We start from the raw sequence: 27,684 nt of genomic DNA on the forward strand, positions 1-27,684 counted from the left end.
GAGATATATTTTCAATTTTATTTTTAATTTTTTTATGACTAAACTGTTCAAGGATTTTGTTGGTAAGCAATTTTTTCGATATATAAAAGTGTAATAATATTATTAGATGCTAGCTAGCTAAAAGTGTTGCAAACAAAGATTTATCATCATGATTAATTGAAATTATAAAATTAATCGTATATGAGAAGAATCTTATCGATATCTGTTGGTATATCTTGTTGATTTATTAGTACACGCTTGTGTACTCAAAGAATATGTTGAATCTTTGCATTTGGAATTAGTAGTGTATGTTTGTTATTATAACTTATAATCAAGCTTTCTCTTTTTTGTTTTGTTGCCCTTTTTTTATTAAGGAAATATTTTTCTTTTCTTCCTCTTTTAAGGCTGCTCTTGTCTTTAGCCTCTTCTTTTAGCTTTCTGGGATTTAATATCATTCATTCATTTTAATTAATAGAACTACATTGCTTGCCTTATGTATACGCACCAGCTCCACGACCACCACATTTCGTGACCATTTTTTTTTTATGATTATTACATTTAGCTAGACATTCATCAATATTAATCATCTTATTAAAGTTAGAACTAACGTATCTTTAAACTCTTAAAGTATTTATTAGAATTTAGTACTTGCATTGTAGATTATCATCCACCAAATTAAAATCGGAAATGTTTGGTAACCAAAGAAAATCAGCCAAAAACAGCCATAATTTGCCTTATTTAGCATTCATTAATTGTTGCGATAATTAATTAATGCTAAATAAAGCAAATTTTGGCCTTTTTTTTGTCTACCTAGCATTACCCAAAATCGAAAATAGTCCTAATATTTTAGATGTGAGAATTGAATTTAATAAATTTTTGTTGCAACTCTTTTTATTCAATATAGTTGCAATAATCTTGTCCATTTGGTGATGACCAATAATCCTAAGTATATTTTCATCTAAAACAGAAAAAAATAAAAGGGACAAAAACAGTAATAAAGACGGAAAAAAGTCATATATCTTTTTTAATAATAATAATAATAATAATAATAATGTTTGGATATGTTTTGTATATGTAATAATTTATTAATTATCTTTTTAAATAAAGTTTCAATTCATGATGAATTATTACTTAACCTATAAATTAGAAGATGCAGTAGGAGGAAAAAAAAAACAAAAAGAATAACATGGGATAAAAGATTTTTTTATTTATCCATATATTTTATCTCTGATTTAATTATCTATTTCTATCTCTCATTCGAATTTTTTTGTATACTTTTATCTCTTTAATATTTGTGTAGTCTCTCAAAAACAAACGTTACTGGACCTAACGCTTTTTGATTATGTGATTTAATTTGGAGCCTCTGAAATCTGAATTGGTTTAAAAGTTAAATAAATTGGCTTTAACAGCAAGACCACAATCTCCACTAAAATTTCTTCATATGATTCCACCACTCATACATCAAAGTGAAACCAATAACCATACACATACATAGCTGTGGCCCCTCTCCTATAAAATATTGTTGCCTTTCTCAACTTCTTTATTGCCTTTCTCCCTTCTTTTGCTTTTAATTTTCTTTTGAATAATTTAGTAATATATGTTTAATTTAATTATTATTTCATGTTTTGTATGGTTCCACTTTTATGGTTTGCTCTATATGAAGGAAAGTGTCAACGCCACCACGGGAAGAAGACATAAAAATAAAGAAACAAGTGAAACATATTAGACATAATAATATTCAATTTTATTAATGAATAATGAGAGATATGAACAACGTAAATAACAGATTATATTTTAGCTAGTTTTATTAACTATTTAAAATAAGAATTATATCTGATTAATTCAAAATTTAATTTTTAATTTGTATCATGTATGTATCTCTAATAATAATAATAATACAATAAGAGGGTTTTACATATAGAATCATATATTCCTTTATAATCGTTTTAAATTTGTAGGATAAATAATTTTTACCATATAAATATCAGAAATTTTATGACTAATAGATCTAAAATTTAAAAAATTTATTGTTGTCTTTATTCTTCTTAACAAAGAAAAAAATTTAATATCGACAAAAAATATAAAATTGATATTTAATTTACGTTTTAAATCCAAAAAAAAAGCTCTTAATTAATTGAAAAAATATATTATTAGATATTATAATTATTAGTTATATTATCTGCTTAAACTTATGAGATAAGTTTTATTTTGTATATACTTCAAATCTAAAAAGACCTTTCTATATGAGAAGACTTGTTAGATGTATATAGTAATCGTTAATATATCTTTATCTAATAATTTAACTTTTATTTTGTTAAAATTAGTATTTTGATTTTATATTATTGATGATGATTAGTCAAGGAGGCGTAGTAGCCAAAGAGGGATATGTAAATTAGAAATCAAATATAATAAAAAAACAAATAATAAAATTTCACCAACTTGTTGGGATTGCTTGGATTTTGTTTAGGGTATGTATATGTTCATGTCAAATTGTTGTGTCAGCTAGATCAACTATTATGTATGTTTGAGGCTGAGTTTATTTGGAAATGTTTGGTAACCAAAGAAAATCAGCTAAAAACAGTTATAACTTGCCTTATTTAGCATTAATTAATTGTTGTGATAATTAATTAATGTTAAATAAGGTAAGTTCTAGCTGTTTTTTTTGTCTACCTAGCATTACTCGAGTTTATTATGCTTCTTATCCACATTATTGCATTTCATTCTTATACAAAAATGGATGCCTTTGTTTTAACTTTTCTGACAAAAATAATTGTATTTTGGAATAAAAAATAGAATTTTTTAAAAGAATCCGTTTTAATTGTTTTCTTTAAAAAAAATGTTAAACAGAACCTTTTCTGATGTAATACTACCCTTTATTGGTATCAAATAATGATCAATAAATTATCAAAAGAAGAATTAGCAAGTAACAACAATTAATTAAGTAATGTCTGATTACACTTTAGTTGTTGTAACTGAAGTGTATGTTACACTCTTACATAGCTTATTATTAGTTCTTGTCAAAATCACCATTATTGTAAATCTTGTGATACAATCTGAGATAAGTAGGGATATATATAATTAATTAATTACAAGAAAGAATACTATATTAGATAATGATTATTTGAGGGAAAAAAAAGACACGAATGAAAAATAGGTATTACAAATGGATTTTATTATTGAAAATGCTTTCGGCGGAATTATTGACATAATTTGTTGGTGAACACTTACCAGCAATTATTTTTACGTAAAGTTAATAATCGAGAACGGTTAAAAAATAATATTAAATCATCTAACAATTTTTAACTAAAAACTTTGTATAATAAAGATATTTATATATAAGTTTCATTTAATTTATAATGAGATTTTCATAGAAATGTAAAAAGAATAAATTTTTGACATTTCTATGAAAATCTCATTACAAATTAAATGATACTTATATGAAAATCTCATTACAAATTATTGATAAATTTATTGATAAACTTTCATTTAATTTATTGATAAATTTGACAGAAGCGCATTATCAATAAATTTTTTGTTAGTAATAATAAAAAAATAATGCATTTTCACTTTAATTTATTAATAAAGAATTCGTCTATAACCCTAGAAATTAGGGTTATTTAAAAAGAGAGAAAATAATAACTAACACACAAAATTAAATTAGAGTCAATAATTAAGAACACTATTTAAATTACATTTATCACAAGAAAAATACAAAAGAAAACTTTGATTGGATACAATTATTCCTGTGAATGCTAGCTGGATAATAAGAAACTATTGATGATAGAGCCAAATGTTTAGGTGAAGTAATAATGATATATATATGGTAACTATTATTAGTTGGGTTTTGGGGGGACATCTCTCACTTTAAGAACTAATCAACTTTGCTATAATTATATTTTTAAATGTTTAGGCCATAACTCTATTTTCTTCTTATAAGAGAAGTCAAATAAAATTAAGAGGCATGTGTTATATAACGTGCAGAGTACTTTTTTAATGAAAAATACAAATTATTATTCTTTTTACATACAATGATGGAATAATAATGTACAATGTATATTTTTAAAAAAATTAGTTATAATATTTCTTAACATTAAAAGCTAAGGTAAATCGAATTTGAAGTTTTCTGATATGAAGCCTCATTTCTTTGCATGCAAGAAACAATTTATAAAGTATAAACATATATAATATACAGTGCTGTTTTAGCTGGCTACCATAACCACAGTTTAGGCACACAGTAAAGAATTTCCGTAGCTACTTTTACTAGTTTGGAAAAGAAATCTAATTAAAATAATAGTAATATATATATTATTATATATAATGAATTAATGATAATATAGGAGAATTTTGATGTATAAATTAAATTTATTTCTTATAATACCATATATAGTTTTTAGAATCAGATCGAATTGGTTGGTCTAATTAGATTAAGATTCAAATAAAAAAAATTAATAATGAATTAGTTTAAAAACTGAAAAAAAAAACGCTTTTTAGCAGTTAATCGAGTTAAAATAATAAAATACAAAAAAAAAATTAAAATAAAATATTTTATATATAAATATATTATTTTATTATATCTAATTTAATTTCAGTTGAACCTTTAAATTTTTAAATTTCTAACTCTAATAATTTATGAACCGATTTGATTTGCATAACCTTATAAAATACTCATTGTTATACATATAGATAATATATAAAAAAAAAAAATTTAGGCTATTTATATGATTTGAATTTATCCGGGATATTTTATTAAAGTAAATATAATACTTGTCAATTCTCCTATAATCTTACATTTAACAACAACAACAACAACAACAACAACAACAATAATAATAATAATAATAATAATAATAATAATAATAATAATACAAATACATGCATGCAGCTAGCAAGCATAAACTTATGTACATGTATATAGGATTCTATGTATTTAGGTACCCCTTTTCAATTTACGTGGTTGTTTTTAACGTGACTTGGTCTCCCATTAGAATCAGAACTATATATGGAAAGGAGTGAGATTTAAAAAATATAAAAAAAGGGGGGGAGGGGGGGGGGGGGGGGATTTAAATAATTTAAGTTTGAGAGGTTGACTCTGACTACAAATTTTGCGCATGAGGAAAAAACGAAGCACCCCAACACTTCCTATTAAAAGCTTAATGCAGCCGTATACGCTTTATATATGCATTGATCTTTTTTCTTCTCACCTTTAATTATTTGCTTAAAGTTGATTCAATTATGTTGTTCTCCAATTCAATTCTCAAATTTCGCTTTGAATAGTACCTTAATTTGTAGCTTTATTTAATATCTAAGCCTACATAATCTAGGTACATTACGTAGTGATGATGATTTAATGTTCAGAAGAGACACTTAAATCATAGGAATAGTAGTAATTCCCTTGCACTAAAAAAACATGTCAATGATATATATACTTTAACAAAATAGTTGATAATACCCGTCAAATAAAAGAATATTAGTAAAACTTTATTCATTTTGACTTTATTTAATATATTCAGTAATAAATAAATATTAAATAAAGTAAATTTGAACGATTTAGACTGATTATTTTTTGTCTTTTTAATATTACCAATATTTTAATTCACCTATGTAATAAGTATTTTATTTATTTTACATTATCATGAAACCATACCTGCCAGTAGCTTGCATAGAAATGAAATTTACCAGAAGATTAAAGATTCTCAATATATACTTGTTTATATAATTTTTCGTATTTTTAAATTGTCGAGAATTTTCAATATAAAAATTTAAATGCTGCAATAATTTTTTTCAATTTCAAAGTACTTTGTTTTTTGAGAAAATATAATCACGTTGGTTATATTTTTAAATGTTTATTTGGTTTGAAAAAGATAATTAGATTACTTTTAATCATGAAATATTTTATTTTAATATGATAAAATAATTAAAATTTTCCAATAATTAATATTATTTTAAGAAAATATAATTTAATAAGAATTTCAAACCAATATAAAATAAGTATAACAATTTATTATATTTTATATATCTAATGCAATAAAATTTCATACAAAAATAAAACGTTAATTTCAACATGTAAATAATAAAAATACTTATTGTTATATGCATCATCAAATTCAAAGCCCTTCTCGACTTCTTGAGTTTAGTTTTTGCACCCCTCTAATATACTAAATTCTTGGCACTTCGTTTTTCAAAATTAAAGTTTATCAATAGTTCATGAAAGAAGGGGCAAAATAATTATAATTTTATTATAACCAAGGAGGAATTATTGGTTGACTTATATAAAGTAGGGTTTTTTTCCCCGTCATGTGTGTATTGAAACAAGCTCGATAGTTCATTTCCGAGGAATAAGAGATAGTTTTAATTATTTTCTTAGTTCTATAATTTTATTAAATTTGTATATATTTTTTAATTAAATTTTTATATTATTTTTAATTTTATAATTAGATCTATAAAAAATATTAAAATTAACTGAATATTATTTTACAAATTAAAAATATACATAATTAATAATCTAATTAGATTTTTAATCACATGAATTTAAAAAAAATATTATGTTAATTTTAATATTTTTAATATAAAAAAATTTAATTACAAAATAAAAAATAACATAAAAATTTAATTATAAAATATAAGAACTTAATTTAAAACTTTAGTATAATAATAATAATAATAATAATAATAATAATAATAATAATCTATCAGTAAATTCGTGAGTAAGCTCAAATTTATCGGTAAATTCGTTTGTAATTAACTATTTTTAGTAGTGTCCGGGTTATTTATTTATTTATTTATTTATTATTATTATTATTATTATTATTAATTTTTTTTTTTACCAAAGATAGGAGACTCGAACTCGCAACCTCTTAATTGAGTATGGGGAGACTATGCCATTTGAGCTATTATTATTATTATTATTATTATTATTATTATTATTATTATTATTATTATTATTATTATTATTATATTTAATGTAGTTCAAAATTATTACTTAAGAGATTTAATTAGTTACAATATTAATGAATACCATATTCATTTTTTTTGGTGACTATACCATATTCATTGTCATTACAAAAGTTCGTTTGATAAGAAAAACAATTGATTAATATGGACCATTGATGTTTATTAATCTACTAGTACATATAATTAGTTTAGTAGTATATTTAGTCAATAGGAACTTGTTTTTACTTTTTATGTCCGAGACTATGCAACTTACTGCTATTCATGCGCATTATTTTACTCTTATTTTCCTTCACACTTTGAATAATTCAAACTTCCATATATGCATGTTTCTCTTTAGAATTTTTGTTTTTTTTACTATGACCTGTCTTCTATTATTGGAAGTGGTTGATTGGTCGAAATCACTTACACAGACTCAATATGTTGAGAATTCACAGAAAGAAAATATATTATTTCATTAATATATAATAGCCGGTTTTCAACGATTTTCTAAATTAATATATACTATTGATGATTGATGTATATTAATTAAGTAAAAGGGTTTACTCCAATTCTTTGGTTGATTACTTGATTTTATATATATCCCATATATATATTTTCGTGTTTTGTCTTATAATATATACGTATTAAATTCTCTTCCTTTATATATGATATCAATAAGAACCTTAACACTACTTGTCATAATTATTTTGAATAAAATAAATAATTAATAGTATCGATATATATAAATATATATTAAAAGTTAAATGATCAATTTAGAACGGTTAGGTTCACACTAAATCATCAAATATACTATGTACATATAGTATAAAATATATATTAAAATATAAAATATATATTAAAATAAGTTAAACAATATATATATTTATATATAAATATATGATGATTGATTTTAGTATATAAATATTATTTTTGCTAAATCATACACTTATGTAAAAAAAAAAAATTGAGCATTTCATTTAACAACACGTAGAAGGTAAAGTTTGTATGCAAAAATATTTGTTTCAAAAAATCTATGGCACGACATAGAACGAAGGTGGAGAAGGTGGCTTGGAATTTAAAAAAATAAAATAAAATAAAAAATTATATATTCTATACAAAAAAAAACGTGGCCCGCATGGAGAAAACAAAGCTCATTTTCTTCTATGCTAAGCTTTCACTTATTTGTTGCATGCTGCCAAACAAAACCTTAACATAAGAAAAGTAGAAACCCTAATGAACACAAAAATATAATGTCTGCGCGTGTTGTTCATGACCGTTTCTAGAATTTACGTTCTAATACCTATACACCCATGGGGTATAATTTAAGATCATATTATATAGGGTTGCTTAAAATAGGTCATTATTGGGAGTAAATAACAAAATTTGTCTTAAAAAAAACCCCGATTGACCATTTTAGTTTATAATAATTTTTTTAAAACTTTTAAAAAATACTTCCGTCAGATAAATTGATCTTTTTATCGCTCATAATCAAAATTTTAATATGCGTATTGAATAAATAAATCTCTAACAAATTTTATTATAATATAATAGAATTGTAAGAAATATCATCATAAGATAATTGAATAATTAAATTACTCCTTTCAAAAAAAAAAAAACTAAAGTGTCCCATTTAAATTTTTTTAAAAATTAATTTGTGTATTTATTCTAATTATCAGTTATTAGACTATTAGTTCAATTTTGGATATAATAATAATAATAATAATAATAATAATAATAATAATAATAATAATAAATAAAAACTTAAATTAGTTCTCAATAAATTTTAAGTATAGAGCTATAGGTTATTAGTATAGTGTAAGTCAGGAGCTGTTATATATATATAGTACATGTTAGTAGCTTATTTAAATTTATCAGGTAAAAGCTCACCAAGTTCATTACTGTTAGTTAGTTAAAGAGATTTGGTTTTACTGTAGTAGTTGAGGTGCATTGTAGAGAGTGTATATATATGTATGTAGACTCTTTTAATAACTGGGATTCACCATTTTATTCTATCAAGTTTTACAATTGTATCTTTCTCTCTCAAGTTCTCTCTCGAAGGTACTGCTACCCACACCATCAACACCTTTTAATATGGTGCGGTGAGCGTGGAGTGTGACAAGCACTGAAATTCAAATTGAGGAAGACGCAGCTTGATTTGAAATCTTGCCAATTTTCGCAAGAGTTCAGTTACGGTAATGGTGATCCAAGTTCTCAATTTCTACCCTCACCTTGCGATCTCGATCTAGATTTCAATTTCAATCTCGAATTTAACACCGAATTGACGCCAGGGTTCGCGATTTCTTCTCAATTTGTTGATTCACACTCTCCGTTGAAGTTAGGGTTGGCGATTTGGTTCAACCTCCAGTGACTTCCCCTGTTTTCTCCCAATCCTTCTCCAATTCTCAAGTCTGACCTCTTTCTTCTTCTTCTTCTGATTTCTTCTTTTCCTACTAACTCAAACGACAGAGCTTGATGAGAGTGTGCTCCCTCTCACTTCCTTCAATTGTGAGGCAGCAACTCCGATCAACGAGATTGTATGAAGAAGGTTGTTCAATTGTGATTTCCCGATGGAAGGTGTCAACGCAGAGGCGTTCATGAATTTTTTGAACCAGATCACAGCATTTCAAGCGAACCTTAGCAAGAAGAATGTCAAACCGAATCAAGATCCGACAAGCATTTACTACCTTCATCCATCTGAAAGTACTAGTACACCTCTTTCTACTGTTACACTTGATGGTAAAAATTATGGTGACTAGAGTAGAGCTATACTTTGGGGGCTGAAGGAAAAGAATAAAGTAAGGTTTGTTGATGGTAGCCTGCCTAGGCTTGATAAGGATGATGAAAATTTTGAAGCATGGGATAGATGTAACACATATGTTGTGGCATTGATTAATCACTCTCTTAGTCCTAATATATCACGAAGTGTTGTCTGGAACACTGTGGCAAGTAGTTTGTGGACTGAATTGAAGCACAGATACTGTCAAAGGGATAGATTCAGAGTAGCAGAATTACAGGAGGAACTTTTTGCAATTAGGTAAGGAGACCTTGATGTAACATCTTATTTCACTAAGTTGAAGACTATTTGGGAAGACCTTGAAAGTTTTAGATCTATTCCTGACTGTGATTGTTCATAAAAGTGTAACTGTGGCCTAGGTATAATGCAACAATATAGAATTGAGGATCAAGTAGCTCATTTTTTGAGAGGCCTAAATGAGCAATTTTTGAATGTTAGGTCTCATATTATGTTGTTGGATACATGTTGACACAGCAGGAACGTCAATTCTTGAATATGGACATTAATCCAGAAGTCAAAATTGCCTATGCCACTACTCCCTTAAACACAGCAAACCCAGGAAATCGCAGAGGAAAAGGAAGGGTTAAAGGCGGAAGGAGTCAGGGAGGGAGAGGAAAGGTGCAATGCTCGCACTGTGGAATGTTGGGTCACAACATTGACGTGTGTTACAAGAAACACGGCTACCCACCGAACTTCAAGGGACACAATGCTGCAGAAGGAGTTGGAAATTTTGCAGCCTCCCTAGTCACTAAGGGTGATTCAAAGAAGCTCAGTGAGAATAACCTTTCATCACGTTCCGCTCATTTGGAAAAGGTTGGGGGTGACACGTTGGAGTTCACTCTTGAACAAAAGCAATCATTGCTTACTCTTCTCAACAAGAGCCTAGGAGAGCACTCCCATAATATCAACTTGATGGCATCAAAGGTTTTACCCGATATACCTCATCAAGGTAAATTAGAGCATTCGGTAGTCCCTCCTATAGGAATAGTGGGAAGAATTTTACATTTTAAAACTAACATTAATGCATTAGATGTTTCTCCAAATAAATTCTTGTCTTGAGTAATTGATATAGGTGCTATTGACCATGTATCTTATTGCCTAAGTGATTTTTATACATATAAACAAGTAGCTCCCATAATAGTTAAGCTACCCAATGGGGCCTGGACCACAAGCACTATTATGGGAACTATTATTTTTTCCAATGAACTTCTGCTGCATAACGCATTATACATTCCATCCTTCAACTTCAAACTAATTTTGGTTTCAAAACTCACTTCCTGATTGCATTGTCAAATGATTTTTACTGACACAAAATGTGAGATACAAGATCTGAGCTTGATGAGGACGATTGGAGCAGCTAAGGAGAATGGTGGTCTTTACATATTAAATAATGAGGTTTCGAAACTCCCATGTTCTAGTGCACAAATCTGTTCAGTTGTCAATAATAATCATAATAATCATAGTTTGGATCCTTGTATATGGCATTATAGGTTAGGACACTTACCCAATGATAGGCTAAAACAGATGAAGCGAGATTTCTCCTTCATCTCATTAGATAATAAAGTAGCTCCGTGCGATGCTTGCCATTTTGCCAAGCAGAAATGACTCCCTTTTTCTGTAAGTAGTTTTCAACCAACTGTACTGTTTGAACTTGTACACGTAGATATTTGGGGACCTTTTGGTGTACATTCAAGTAGTGGTCATAGATATTTTCTCACCATTGTAAAAAATAAATCTCGGTATACATGGGTGTATTTGATGAAGTTGAAATCTGAAGCATGTATTTTACTTCAATATTTTGTAACTTTCATTCAAACTCAGTTTAATAAATCAATAAAATTCATATGGTTTGACAATGGTCCATAATTTTGTATGGAATATGTTTTTGCTAAAATTGGAATTTTTTGCATCAAACTTCCTGCGTTGAAACACCTCAACAGAATGGAATAGTGGAAAGTAAGCATCAACATATCTTCAACATTAGTAGAGCTCTTCTATTTCAATCTCAAATTCCACACTGCTTTTGGAATTTTGCTCTCAAGCATGCTGTTTTCTTATTGAACAGAATTTCTTCAACTTTTCTTAAGAATAAATCTCCATTCCAAATTTTACATGATTCTCTCCCTGATCTAGTGCACTTACGAGTGTTTGGTTGTCTAGCTTATGGCAGGACCCTCACTGCTCATCGATCCAAATTGGATCCCCGAGCACCGAAGTGCGCATTCCTTGAATTTAGGGAGGGAGCAAAAGGATATGTTCTACTTGATTTGAAATCCAAGGAAGTTTTTGTCTCAAAAAATTTTGAATTTTATGAAAATTACTTCTCTTTTGCACAAAACAAGCACAAACAAACACATACACCCGAATCTAAAATTACTATGCCACTTACACCAAGACCTGAAATGCTAGAACCGGAACAAGACCCCTTTTCATATTCCCAAACTGAAAATTGGCCAATAGTTATTGAGATAACTCGATAAGGCCTCATGAGGACACTTGTGAGCCAAACATAGAAAACATCCAACCAAGAGAAATTGAACATAGTACACTTAGAAGATCTACAAAGAAGAAATGATCACCCACTCATTTAAAAGATTTTGTTTGTGTAAGCACCACCATTAATAATGTTGGGTCCAATCGGTCCATCAATTGCATCAAAACCAGGTATCCAATTTCAAATTTTGTGTCATATGATTCACTTTCTACATTGCATAAGGTATATTCACTTGCATTAACCAATGATGTTGAGCCAAAATATTATGAAGAGGTAATCTCACAATGTTGTTTACAAGAAGCCATCAATGCTGAGCTCAAGGCTCTAGAGTTGAACAAGACATGGAAGCTCACAACTCTACCACATGGAAAGAAGGTGATTAGAAGCAAGTGGGTTTTCAAGATAAAGCATAATCCGGATGGTTCAATAGAGAGGTATAAGACCCGGTTAGTGGCAAAAAGATACACACAAGTGGCTGGTATCGATTATTTAGACACTTTCAGCCCAGTGGTGAAGTTGAAAACATTGAGGATTATGTTGGCTCTAGCTGCCATGAAGGGTTGGATGCTTAAATAAGTCGATGTGAATACTGCTTTCTTGCATGGTATACTCAAGGAGGAGGTATACATGAAGCCACCACAATGCTTAGATGTTGAAGAAGGAAAAGTTTACAAGCTAGAAAGTCGTTATATAGGCTTAAACAAGCAAGTAGGGAATGGAATCACATGCTACACTTAGTATTGGTAGAAGCTGGGTACACCAAATCAGCATCCAACCACTTTTTGTTTACAAAGGGGACAGAATTTGGTTTTACAGCGTTGCTGGTATATGTGGACAATTTGGTGATAGCGGAAAATGATGAGAAGGAAATCAACCAAATTAAAGGAATCTTAGATGAGAAGTTCAAGATCAAAGATTTATGAGACCTCAAATTCTTCCTAGGACTGGAGGTTGCAAGGTCAAAGAAGGGGATTGCTCTCTATCAAAGGAAGTATGTTATGGATCTTTTAAAGGAGACAAGGTTCGAAGAATGCAAGCCTGCGACTACACCTTTAGACAATATAGTGAAGCTGTCCACAGAAAAGGGAGAGACATTGAAGGATCACTCGAGGCTACAGAAAGATAGTTGGGAGGCTAATGCGTGAGCATCTTTCCTATCTTTTCCTAATGAATTTGCATGTAATTTGTTAAGTTTTATCAAGAATTAATTATCTTTTAGCCACTATGGATGCTACTTTGAGTCTTGTGCATTTCTGTTTATTTTAGGTAGCATTCAGATGGATTTGATGGAGTTTCTACAGAGAAAGAGAAGAAACCAAGGAGCTGACCAGCGAGGAGCGACATGTGCACGTGCGTGACGCGTACGCGTGACACGTGAAGAAGATCATCGATGCATACGCGTGACTGACGCGTACGCGTGACATGCGCGACATGCAGAATTCACAGAAAATGCTGGGGGCGATTTCAGGCCGAGTTTTGACCCAGTTTTCGGCCCAGAAACACAGACTATAGTCAGGGGATAGCAGAGACTCAAGGGAGATTCACACAAGAATGGTTATGCCCACTCAAAGTTAAGCGTGGACCCTACGAAGCAAGTGGTCCCCATCCATCAATTGAAGACATGCTGATTGCTTTAATTAATTCATATTTAAACTTTATTTTTAATTCAAAATAGGAAAAGATATTATTATAGTTTTAGAAGATATATTTTAAATTTATTAGGATTAGATATAAAAGGGGATTGGAATTATTCCAAAAAAAGGAGGAGAGGCCATTCCATTCCAGACTACCAAAATACATTCTATCAGAATCCTTATTTCCTCTTTGAACCATGAGCAACTAAACCTCCACTGTTAAGGTTAGGAGCTCTGTCTATTTGTATGGATTGATTCTATTGTTTTCTTTATTTTAATTCATGTATTGATTTATATTTCAAGAATTGTTTTCGTTCTTTATCTTATGAACTTGGGTGGAACAGAAGTATGGCCCATGTTCTAATTGAGTTCTTGTATAACTTGGAAAAGCTCTTTACTTAAAACAACAGCTTGAAAATAAATTCTCCTAAATTTTAATTATTTGGATTTAACAGGATACGTGGCATATAATCCTCTTATATTTGGGTAATTAGGATTTATGTGGCATATAAACTAGAATTAAGCTTCACCTTCTAATTGGAATAAATTGACCAATGAATTGGCAGTTGATGAATTTTAGAAGAGACTAGAAAGGTCTAAGAAATTATGGTCTAGTCACATATAGTTTGCCATGAATTAAATCTTACATGATTAAAATAAATTAATAAGAAAAGTCAATCCGAAAAATAGATAACTTTGAAACCTTAACTGTTTTCTCCATACATATTCCCAACTTATTTACTTGCTCTTTTAATATTCTTTATATTGTTTAATGTCTTTGAACTCTCAAACACTATTTTCTGTTTGTCTAACTAAGCCAATCACTCAATCATTGTTGCTTAGTCCATCAATCCTCGTGGGATCGACCCTCACTCACCTGAGGTATTACTTGTTACGACCCGGTGCACTTACCGGTTAGTTTGTAGGTTATAAATTCCGCACCAGAGGCTGTTGTACTTAGCCAATACCAGACCAGATATCAGCCATGCAGTGGGAAAACTCAGTCAATTTTTTTACTGTCCGACCACTCAACATATGCAGGCAGCACATCATGTGCTCAGGTACCTAAAGGGAGCACCGGCAGCAGGGTTGTTCTTCACTTCAGAGGTAAATTACAATCTGACTGGGTTCTCAGATTCAGACTGGGCAGCATGCCTAGACACAAGGAAGTAAATTTTGGCCTATTGCTTCTATCTGGGAAACTCACTCATATCGTGGAAGAGAAAAAAGTAATTGACAGTGGCCTCTTCATCCTCTGAGGCTGAGTATCGAGCTTTGGCAAGTACCACTCGAAAAGCACAATGGATTAGTTACATATTAAGAGACTTGTAAGTTCCCCTTTCCAAGGCTATTAACATCTTTTGTGATAGCCAATCGGTTATATACATTACATCCAATCCTGTTTTCCACGAGAGAACAAAACACATAAAAATAGATTGTCATGTGGTAAGAAATAAACTTCAAAAAAGACTGATTCACTTACTACCGATTTCGACTCATGAGCAAGTGGCTGATCTGCTCACTAAGGCACTTGCACCCACAGTGTTCAGTGGGTTACGGAACAAACTTGGAATGTTGAACATATATGCTCCTAAGTTAAGGGAAGATGTCACTTGACCTTTATGTTTAGAGCTATAGGTTGTTAGTATAGTGTAAGTCAGTAGCTGTTATATATAGTGTATGTTAGTAGCTTAGGTAAATTTATCAGGTGAAAGCTCATCAAGTTCATTACTATTAGTTAGTTAGAGAGGCTTGGTTCTACTGCAGTTGAGGTGCATTGTAGAAAGTGTATATATATGTATGTAGACTTTTCTAATAACTGAGATTTACCATTTTATCTTATTAAATTTTACAATTGAATCTTTTTTTTCGAAGTTCTCTCTCAAAGGTGCTGTTGCCCACACCATCAACACCTTTCAACAACTTACATCGAATAAATCAGTCCTTCTATCATTTTAAAGAGAGTTCAATTTGTCATATAGTGATATTTTTGATAAAATTGTGAAAGAATAAGAAAAGAAAAGAATGCGAACTTTTATTGATTATTGATTGATTGAAATTGTACTTGTGTTGTAAACTATGAGGGTAAAACTAAATATATATAGAGCATTGTCCTATGAAAGATAAAAGTAAAGATAAGATAAGAAGAGAAGATAACATAAAGATAAGATAAGATAAAATAATAAAGACTAAAATTGTAATTGAATTTATGTATTCTGTTGGGCTGAATTTATGGGCCACGAGACTTCTTTATTGTTGTCATGGGCTAATATAGAAGAGTAGTTTAATAATTTTAATTCCTAAAAATCTAATTATCTTATAATAAAATTTATTAAAAATTTATTTTTTTGAGTCGCATATCAAAATTTTGATTCAAAACGATGAAAGGACCGTTTTATCATTCCATGAGAGTAATTTTTTAAAATTTAAAAAAAATATTAAATACTAAAATATCAAATCTAAAATTTTTTAAAAGCTCAACAATAATATATATGTTTGGTTTTTATAAGTGTGTATGATCGTATTATTTTACTAAGAAGGAGTTGGTGGTCAATTACTTAACAGCTCAATTCTTATTTCTTATATGCACTTGCAATTTTGCAAATCTAGCTCGGATCCCTATCTTTGTCGCCAATAATTCTATGAATTATTTTTTATTGTTCGGTGGTACTTTCTATAGATTTATTATTAGTTGTAAACCAAACATACATAGTTGATTGAGATATAATAATGCATGCTGCAAAAGAGTTGAACTATAACAAACATTTTATTTCTCATTGAATTTTGCTTTTTCTTACATGCAATTTTTTATGATGAAGTGCGCTTAAAAGAGTTACGGGTATACAATACAATATAATAATGCAAGGTAAGAGAGCTTTGGCTTCGTGCATTTGGCCACTTATAATTGTTATTATATATATTCAGTTTGGATCCAAAAGCGTATATATAGTGACACAAAACAAGTGCACATTATTATTTTTCAGAGTAATTAATTAATAATCTTTTGCTTATCAAAGGAAGCTTGTTGGAGTTAGAGGCGACAAGATCCAACCTAATATACCAATTTATATATTTATACATACATATACATATGAACAAGCTTATATATATATATTGATTTTGTATCAACTTTTTCCTACCATTCCTATTTTGGAACTAATTCGAGTTGAAAAACTCTAAATATATCTCTCTCATCACCAATGGAGGTTTTTTTCTTATTTTCGTGAATCAAACTTTTGGTAAACTAACCTAGTGTTTCAACTTGTTTCTAGGAATTGTTATTACCTGGGAATAACGTATAATAATTCTTTAGTTAATGTTTCATGTGTTTTAAAGAATGATTCTCAAGTTTAACTTAATTGTATAGGCATCCAAAAATACATATTCTCAAGTGATTTTTATTCCTATCATAAGAGGGTGGGAATTTCACATTCCAAATATCATAGGAATAAATTAAACACAGCCAATTAAATTAAAAGTATTAGTTAATCTGCCCCTCAAGTATCTTAATAATTAACAATATTTAACATATTAAAGAGGTAATAACATTCGATTTCGGTACATAAGTGAAATTAGTCCTTTAATAATTACCAATATAAATACTTTTTCTTTAGAGTGCCTAATTTCTAGGTTTTGGAGTTTTGTACGAAAAAAAATGAAAAAAGAAAATGTTACAAAGATTTGGTTATGTTATTAACATATGAATTACTAAATTAAGATAATTAAATTGATGGCTAAAAATGATAATAAAAAATAATAAATTCTGATAATTATCTAATATTTTTTTAACTAATAATATTATTAAATTCACGTCACTCACCCTAATAATGATTCATGTCACATTTAATGGTAGTATAACATTAAATTTGTTAAAAAAAATTTTAGACTAAAATAAAATATTTAAAATATTATAAATTAAATTAAAATTCGATCTAAATACTAAGAATCAAAATAATATTTTATCCTATATATTAAAACTGATCGAAAACGGTTGCATGCGTTCTCCAAATAGCCATAGATAGAGGATGCTATAGATTATGCTTAGAATTAGATTCCTTTGAAGCATGGAAAACTATCACGAAAAGGGAGGAATTTACCTCATATATGCCTCTCATATAGTGCAAGAAATCACAATATTAATGTTTCTTCAAAGTTATTAATTTTGCCCTTTTTACTTTCTCTCTTGATGGTAATTTCCAAGAGATTAGTAAGCCAAGGTTAAACTTTCTCTCAACAAAATTATAACTACTATTCCAAATTAAGATTAAAACAAACTTTTTCTTGTATGTATATTAATATTTTTGCAATATGTAGTATGGCATAATTTATTTGTGTAATAAGGATTAGCTGTACTCTATTGTGTGATAATTTCTAGGAAATGGCCAAAGCTGCTTCTTTGGTTAGCATCTTTTTTTTTATGACATAAGGGGCCAAATGCCCAAGAAAAGGAGAAGCAAAAAATCTGTAACTTGGCCGAAGCTCATAACAATACATTTTGGTTTTCGTTTAACAATAGAAAACAGAACTGAAGGCAAAATTAAAATGTTGTAAAAGGCCTAGCCCAAAAATTGGGATCTTCTTATATAAGTACAGCCCAAAATTGGAATATAAAGCCCAATTGGAAAAACACATAAGATTCGAAAAAACAAACTAATGATTAAAACGCCCACCGTGGGGCTCGAACCCACGACCACAAGGTTAAGAGCCTTGCGCTCTACCAACTGAGCTAGACGGGCTTTGGTTATGAGTTGAGGGTTTAAATTTTTAATAACTTAAACAAAATTTGATGATTTCGTTCCCACTAAATTATGCTTAGATATCTTTGACCTCTTATGGGATCAGGGTTATATTCAATTCTCATTATTACTGAAAAATATATCTTTAACAATTTTTTATAGACAATTTTGTCTCAAATTTTTTATTAGGCTCAAAGTTCCGACATGTAAATTATTTATTGGACCAAATTGTCTATTAGAGTTTAGAATGATATTTTGGAAAAAAAAAAAGAAAAGGGACATTTTAATTTTGAGACATATATTATGATTTATCAATACTCATATGAATACAAAACACGACATAATATATAATATATGGGCATTTTTGTTTAAAATTTTTATAAGATACAAAAATACGTCGTATATATAAAATATAAAATTTTTTATTATTTTTAATATAAAATATTTAAAATATTTTTTGTTTTAATAATTAATAATATATATTATTTTTAAATTTATTTTAAAAATACATATTAATAATAAAGTTTGACATATTAATATATGATGATATTTAGATATATTTTAAAATGTCTAAATTTTTTTATTTTTTTATTAAAATAAAATTAAATATAAAAAATATACGTATCTAATAAATATCAATAAATATTATGTCTAAAATATATCTGATATTCAGACACTACAAATCAGACACAGTAAATTAAAAAAGTGTTCATATTTAATAGGATATATTCGTATATATATGAGAGAGCTAATATAATTACTTTTTTTAAATGAGAGAAACAAATTTGTTTGCCGTGAGAATTATGAATTATGAGGAAGAATTTTTTTTTTTTGGTGACTGAAATAAATTAAACAAAGAAAAACAAAACAAACAAAACAAGGAACTGCCTAAATAGAGGGACAGTCCCGTTCAAGACTACTCTTAAACTCCTCCCAAGGTGAAAGTAGCTCCACATGCGAAAGTTGTAACTTCATCGCCATCTTTGCCATAGTATCTACCACCGTGTTTGCATCTCTCATAATCAAACGAAAGTCAATCCGCCAATTCCAATGCATGATATCTCTTATTTTGAGCACCAGTGGATCAATAAACCCAAAAGCATCTTGAGTAACAAGATTAAATGCTTCCACACAATCCGTCTCACAAATAATGTCTCGTTGACCCACATCCCAAGCTAAGAGATATCCTCTCCAAATAGCAAACAATTCTCCTTGAAGAATACTATTACTCTCAATCATTCCCAAACACCCTCTTTGCCAGCTCCCATTACAATCTCTAATAACACAAGCAAAACCAACACTATCACCCGAACCAAAATAACTAGCATCACAATTAATCTTAAAAGTACCAATAGATGGGGGATTCCAAAAACCATTTAGAGTAGAGGGAAGGGACATACGTTGTAATTCAAAAATATTCCTAAGCTCCTTTTCTGAAGTTAATGCCAGACAAATCACTTTTTCCGGAGGCCAAGTTTCATGGGGATTAAAGATGTCATTATTCCTTGCTCGCCATATCCACCAAAGTCCCGAAAAGAACTTGAACGGATGCTCTCTGCTATGATACAAGAACCAGTTCTTCAAATCCAAAGGATGACAAGAAATATCCAACCTATGCTAGACAAGCTGAGCTTTTGGACAATCCCGAATACAATGTAAAACCGATTCCTGGCTAGAAAGACATCTTGGACACCTATCCGATGACGACATCCCTCTTCTAAAGCGAAAACTTGCAGTAGGAAGAGCCTCCTTAAGACACAACCAAGCCAAAAACTTATGCTTTTCCGGAACAAGCTGACGCCAAAGCCAAAGCCAATTCTCCCGCTCCTCCCAACCAAACAGCTGCTTACACAACCACAAGTAACCATTGCGTGAGTCATAGACTTTGGCAGCAGACCCACTCCAATACCAACCCACTTCCGGACCTGCTTGTTCATCTGGATTGTAAGAGAGAATATTATCTTTCAGATTTTGAGATAAAGGAGAATAAAGAGTATCCAAATGCCACTTACCAACCGACCAAATATCCTGTATCCGGAGATTCGAATCAGAAATGTGAACATAATCCATCTCATTAGATAACCGTCCTTCTCTCCTCCAGCTAGAAAATCAAAAATTCTGGTTCAAATCTCCAATACACCAAGCAAACCCATCCTTCAACACTTCTCAAGCCTTGCAAAGACACCTCCAAATGGGAGAGTCCTTGTTCTTAGGATAACTAAAACAGTCATATAGAGATGGTCGGTATTTGACATCCAACAATTGGACCCATAGCTTGTTTGGCTGCTGGAAAAAAGTCCAAACTAGCTTCCCAAGAAGAGCAATATTTACACAATAAGGATCTCTAATCCCCAAACCTCCATATTTTTTTGGAGTAACCAGTACCTTCCAACTAACAAGATTCAATCCTCTTCCATCAACTTGTCCTTTCCAAAGAAAATTTCTCATCATAGACTCCAATTTACTAATGATTCCTTTGGGAAAAATAGAGACTTGCATCTGGTACGTGGGAATAGCAGCAGCAACAGAATTAACCAAGCAGAGCCTACCAGCCCGATTGAGTAAACTTCCTTTCCAGCTTGCTAGCCTACTCCGAATCTTATCCAGGACACCATTGAAAGCTGAACGAGTCACCATAGAATGGCTAAGGGTAACTCCAAGATACTTGCCCAAGTCCTGGACAAATCTGATAGAGGATACCCCAGTGAAGACCTCTTTCCTTGTTGCAGAGACATTCTTGAAGCAAAGCGCTTTAGACTTCTCGACATTAATCTTCATCCCAGATGCTTTACAAAAAGTCTCTAAAATCAACATCACATTTTGTCATGAACTCATAATATACACCTTTTTATTAACGACCTGGTTATACTTCTTTGGACTTTGTTATTAATTGCTTAAAGATTGGTACTCCTTCCCGGGACGGTTAGTTTCCTTTTTTTTTTGTTGACTAAATAAAAAAAAGACAAAACTAAATTAATTGGCTAGATTTATATCTAAATCTATTAGATGTTGAGGTTCATTTTATGGTTGGCTCTAATTCGAATGAATGTCCGCGCCAGAAGCAGCTGTTTTGGCCATACAATCTGTAATACTATTTGCATTCCTCTAAATTAAAATAATAGAGACTCTCCAATTCCAATTCATAACTTCCTGTATATGCTTAGCCAAATTCCATTCTGGAATATCCTTACCAAGTATTCTTTGGTTTACCAAGAAAAGAGCTTCTAAACAGTCTGTTTCACAAATAACTTTATGAAATCCACTCTCCCAAGTAAGAAGTAAACCTCTCCAAATTGCATACAATTCAGCAAAAAGAACACTGCACACTTCGACTTTTTGAGTGCAACCTTTCAACCAACATCCATCAGGATTGCGAAAGATACAACCAAAACCAGCATAGCCAAAAGGAGCAAAACAACTAGCATCACAATTCAATTTAACAGAATGAACTGGAGGTGGAACCCAATCCAAACAAAGCGAAGGAGGAGACCAGGATTGATGCATAGCAAAAATAGTGTGAAACTCCCTTACTGAACTACGAATCAAACTCACCACTTTACTAGCACTCCAAGAATCATCTATATTAAATAAGTCATGATTTCTATTTCTCCAAATCCACCAGATGGTCGAAAAGAAAAGAAAAATATCTCCACTCCTTGCATCTTTGTAGAGCCAATCACGTAAATCCAAGTTATTTGAATACAGGCTAAAAAGGTTCCAGACCTCCTTGGCACTAGGACACTCCCGAAGACAATGAAGAATGGATTCAGAACCATTATGACACCGATGACAGGTGCTAGATAAAGCTAAACCACGACCCAAACGAAACTATGCCGTAGGAATAGCATTACAAAGATTGAGCCAAATCAAGAACTTGTACTTCTCAGGAATATGCAGTCGTCATACCCACAACCAATTATCATGCTCATTCCAGTCAAACTTTCTTTTGGCTAGCCAACTGTACCCACTCCTAACTGAGTAGAGTCTAGAAGATGCCACACCCCACGACCAACCCGAACTCTCTCCAGCATTCAAATCCGGATTATAAGCATCCAAACGCTGTTTGACATCTTCTGAAATGATAGAAAAAATATCATGGAGATTCCATTGACCATCTTTCCAAACGTCTCTAATAGTTAAATCAGAGTCAGATATATGTACAAAAGGGACATCTTGAGCAATTGGGCCCTCAATACTCTAATTGTCAAACCAAAAAGATTGATCAAGTGACCCAACGCACCAAGAGAAGGCATCCTTAAGAGCACCAAAAGCCTTTGAAATACTCTTCTAAACATGAGAAGTGTTGCAAGGGACAGGGCCATCTAAAACTCCCTCATTCCTCAGATACTTCGCCCTCAATAGAGCAACCCAAGACTTGTCTTGAGAATGAAAAAGTTGCCAAACTAATTTAGCAAGTAAAGATATATTAACACACGCAGGATCTCTAACACCCAGGCCACCAAATTTCTTTGGAGTGATCTCGGTCCTCCAATTAACAAGAGAAAGACCTCTACCATCAACTTGACCCTTCCAAAGGAACTGTCTCATCATAGAAGACAATTTATCGCAAACCCAATTTGGAAAAAAAGATACCTGAATATGATAGACAAGAATGGATGTTGCAACAGAATTGATCATGCAAAGTCTCCCTGCTTTATTTAGAAGCCTTCCTTTCCAGTTAGCTAATCTTCCCCTCACCTTTTCAATCACTGAATGAAAATAAGCCCTACTGGTACGGGAATGATTAAGGTTAACTCCAAGATATCTTCCTAAGTCTAAGGCAAAACGTATTGAAGAAACACTAGTAAAAATATCTCTTCTACGAGCAGTCACATTTTTAGAACAAAAAGCTTTAGACTTTTCAAGATTCACTTTCATACCAGATGCCTTGCAAAAAATATTAAGAGAATGCATGACCATTTGGATCTGACTCTTTGTAGCTTGACAGAAAAGTAAGAGATCATCTGCAAACATCAAATGAGAAAATTTTGGGCCACCCCTAGTGATAGAAACTGGTTTCCACACACCCTCGACCACCTTATGAGATATATAGCAACAAGTCTTTCCATACAAAGCACAAATAAGTAAGGAGACATTGGATCTCCCTGTCTAAGCCCCCTTCTATGAGCAAAAATATCCAATCTATTCCCATTCCACATAATAGAAAGAGATGATGCACGAACATAATTCATAATCAAATTAACAGTGATGATAGGAAAACCAAAAGCAATGAGAGTACTCTCCAAAAACCTCCAATCCACCCCTATCATAAGCTTTTTCAAGATAAATTTTAAAAGCAAGAGTACCTTTCTTGGATTTTGTGTGCTTCATGAAATTCAGAATTTCTTCGGCCACAATAATATTATCAGGAGTACCACGACCCGGAATAAAACCTCCTTGTAAAGGACTAGTAATATCTGAAAGAAAAGACCGAAGTCGATTAGTCAATACTTTGGTGATAATTTTATAAACAACATTACACAAGTTAATAGACCTGAAATCCTTCATAAAGATAGGGATATCAATTTTAGGAATAAGCACAATCAGAGTTTTCATGATGCTAGGATTTAAGTACTCTCCCAAAAAATCGTTCCGGATAATATTTCAAATCTCAGTGCCTACTATCTCCAAATAATCTTTAAAAAAATAAGATTGAAAGCCATCTGGACTAGGAGCCTTAAAAGGGCTCATACTAAATACTGCTGACTTGACTTTCGCAAAAGAGATAGGGTCAATTAACCTAGCACAAGCCTCGATGCTTAGAGTGGGCATCGGAACATCCCCTAAACAATCAACCTCAACCTCTTCCGTTGTACCAAAGAGATTCTTGTAAAAAGAGAGGGCTTCTTCCTGGAGAATATCTGGATCAGTAGACCAAGACCCTTCTCTAACATATAATCCATATACTCTATTATGGTTTCTACGCACCAAAATTTGAAGATGAAAGAATTTAGTGTTTCTATCCCCATACTTGACCCACTGCTCTCTAGATTTCTGGTACCAAAAAAGTTCCTCTTACAATAAAAGCCTATTGTAATCTTCCCTCAGTTCAGCTTCTTTAATTCTCAGAGATAACACATCGGTAACCTCCAAACGCCGTTGAATCTGATCAATCTGATATTCCAGCTTACTTTTTTTGCACAAAAATATTTCCAAAATTCTTTGAGTTAAAGTCCAAAGAAGCCTGTTGAACCATGTTAAACCTTTTAGTAATGCCTCCAAACTCTTGATTTCAAGCCTTACTAATAACATGTTTATAAGAAGGATGTGTTGCCCACGCAGCTTGGAATCTAAAAGGACGAGAACCTTTCACTCTGTGGCCACCATGACAACAAACTAAAATAGGACAATGATCAAAATGAAGCCTGCTAAAAATTTCAGAATAATCCTCAGGAAACATTGTCATCCACGCCTCATTAACTAGAGTTATATCCAACTTTTTAGCCAAGTCCCTGCCAGCCTGAACTGCTCTATACCAAGTATATCTCCTACCAGTCACTTTAAGATCAAAGAGCTCACAGTCATCTAGAGTAGCAGCTAATAGACTAGCTCTGTGAGAAGAAAAATAAGCACATGTACTCTCGTCTGGTGCCACAATCTCATTAAAATCACCAACGGCCATCCACGGTCCATTATGGCATGAATTAATAGAACACAAATGATCCCAAAGCATACTTCTTTTTTCGAATTGAGGACTCCCATACACTGCACTACAAAGCCAAACTAAGTTACTCACACTCACTTTCACTGTGATACATTGGTCAATTTGGTCAATAACCACACAAGAAGCATTAGCGATAGAAGATAAAAACCAAATGCCACCCCAGTGTCCTACTGCTTCCTCAATACCAACACAATGAAAACCCAACTTATCCCAAAAATTCCTCAAATTATTAAACATGGTATAAGTCTCAAAGAGAAAGAAGAAAGATGGTTTATATATTCTCATCAAATTTTTGCAAGGCATACGGGCCATCTTGTTAGACGCATCCCTCACATTCCAGGCTATGATATTGAAACTATCCATAAAAAAACAGCAAAAAGGGAGCTCCAATAACAAACTCGAGACTCAACATGATGTCCCTGTCTTCGACGATCCTGCCTTTAATGGACTCTCAAGTTGCAGCACAATTTTCTCCGTCGAAACTTGCGCCACATCCGCCGTCGATGCTCCATCCTTATCTACTGGTGAATTCTGCAAAGAGTTCGGGCGAGGACGCTTTCGCACAGTGCCATTTGTTGTTTCACCTTGCTGCTGATGATGAACATTGTGCCGAGTCCCCGAAGAAACCACACTAACCGGTTTTCCAATATTGATGCCCCTGCTTAATTTTACTTTGGAGCCAGTAGCTTGTGTTGTACGTTGGTGATTAGGCCTTGTTCAAGTATTGGTAGCCTTGTTAGGAGTCTTCTTTGCTTTTAGTTGGACCTGATGGGTGCTAAGAGAAGGCTTTTGACCCATTTTATACTTTCCTTTCCTAATCACTTGAGTCCAGCCTTCCAAATCCTCATGTTGTGCATGGTCTACATGAACAACATGCAAATCACTCTCCACCAAATCCGGGACAGCAACATTTACAGTCTCATCTCAAAGATTCTTGCCAAAATTAAAACTTGCCTTTTTCACATGCACTGGATTTTTTGAATTTGAACTTTTTGGATGCTTTGCTACATCGCCGACCACCTTGGCATTAGCTCCTCCTCCCGCATTGCTGTCAGTCTTGCACACCTTCATATCATGACCAAACTTGAGACAGGAGCCACAAATAAGGTGAAAATTTTCATATTTAACCTCATATTCAACACCTTCAACAAGAATCTTCTTAGTCACTGGCAATCCTAAATCTATTTGAACACAGGCTCGAGCATATCGTCCTCTTTCAGCTAATCCACACTAAAGTTGATCCAAAACAGTTTTCACTTGATCTAAACTCTTGATCCCAAGGCTTCACAGCCACATAATTTCCCTCGATCATCCATGGACCTCCTAAGAGAACCTTTTATCGCTCCTTAGCCACATCAAACTTCACAAGAAAGTAGTCAAACCCCACCTCCCTTAATCTGCCATACCGTTCGGAGTTTATGAGATAATGCAGTGTAGCTATAATGTTTACCTAGCACCTTAATTACTATAGCATCCTTATAAGGTTCTGTCAAACAATTCTTAGCTTCTTGGGTAAACGTGACACTCGATTCGATGGCAAGAGATCTCCTTACTTCCCAGAAACTACCGCAATGTTATTTTCAACGAGTAAAAAAGTTTTAGCAATCTTAGAACCCACAACTTTGTCCTGGAAAGAAACCTTTAAAGGCTTAGAAACCCCTCCCGATGATCCTCCTTTTTCTCTGATGTAAGTCCTCCCCCGCTCTCCTCCTATCTCTTCCGCCGATATTATTGGTTGTCTCCCCGTGTTTCATCCTCAAAGTCTCTTTCCTGTTCATCTTCGATTTTTAAAATTGTACAGAATACAATATTTTTTTAAGAATAGTATTTTTTGTTTTAAGAATTGCAAATATTTTAAAATAATTTATATGCATAAGTAATTAGTCTCTATTAGTCTATATAATACAAAATTATGATTAACAACATATGGATAGAAAATTTATTTATTTATTTATTATATATAAATCAAATACAAATAAAAAAATCTTATTATCTCAATAAAATCATTCTAATTTTAAATTCTTAAAATAATTTTTTAGTGAGTTTAAATTTTTATGTACTTTTACATTCTTAATATAGAAACATTTTATTCACGAATTTTATCATATGTTATTAGATCAATATAAATAACTAATTTACATATATAACCAATCAAATAACAAATTTGAATAAACAATTCTATAAAAGTTTTATAATATTAATAATTAAAATTTATTTAATTATTAAAAATGTTGTTATTTGTTTATAGAGTTTATTTTATAAATAATTTTATATAAATACTTAATTTTATTTATGGGTTAAAATAATATTTAAAAAACAATTTTAAAATGAATTATTTTTACTGAAATAAAAATACAAAATATTATTGTGTAAAACGATTTTAGAGAATAAAAATAAAATTTTTGTAAGATAAAAAAAAGGAGAATATATATAGCTTTCGTAAATTTGCAAAT

At 31.3% G+C, this 27,684-nt stretch overlaps 1 non-coding gene across 1 annotated transcript; it reads right to left on the minus strand.

The window, feature by feature from the left end:
* Positions 1–18,494: 18,494 nt before the first annotated feature.
* TRNAK-CUU (transfer RNA lysine (anticodon CUU)) lies at positions 18,495–18,567 on the minus strand. The gene has a single exon. It is a non-coding gene; the product is annotated as a tRNA-Lys (tRNA).
* Positions 18,568–27,684: the final 9,117 nt, after the last annotated feature.

This window comes from Arachis ipaensis, chromosome B9 (assembly GCF_059453495.1).
Source record: "Arachis ipaensis isolate K30076 ecotype BB chromosome B9, ASM5945349v1, whole genome shotgun sequence".
Lineage (NCBI taxonomy): Eukaryota > Viridiplantae > Streptophyta > Magnoliopsida > Fabales > Fabaceae > Arachis > Arachis ipaensis.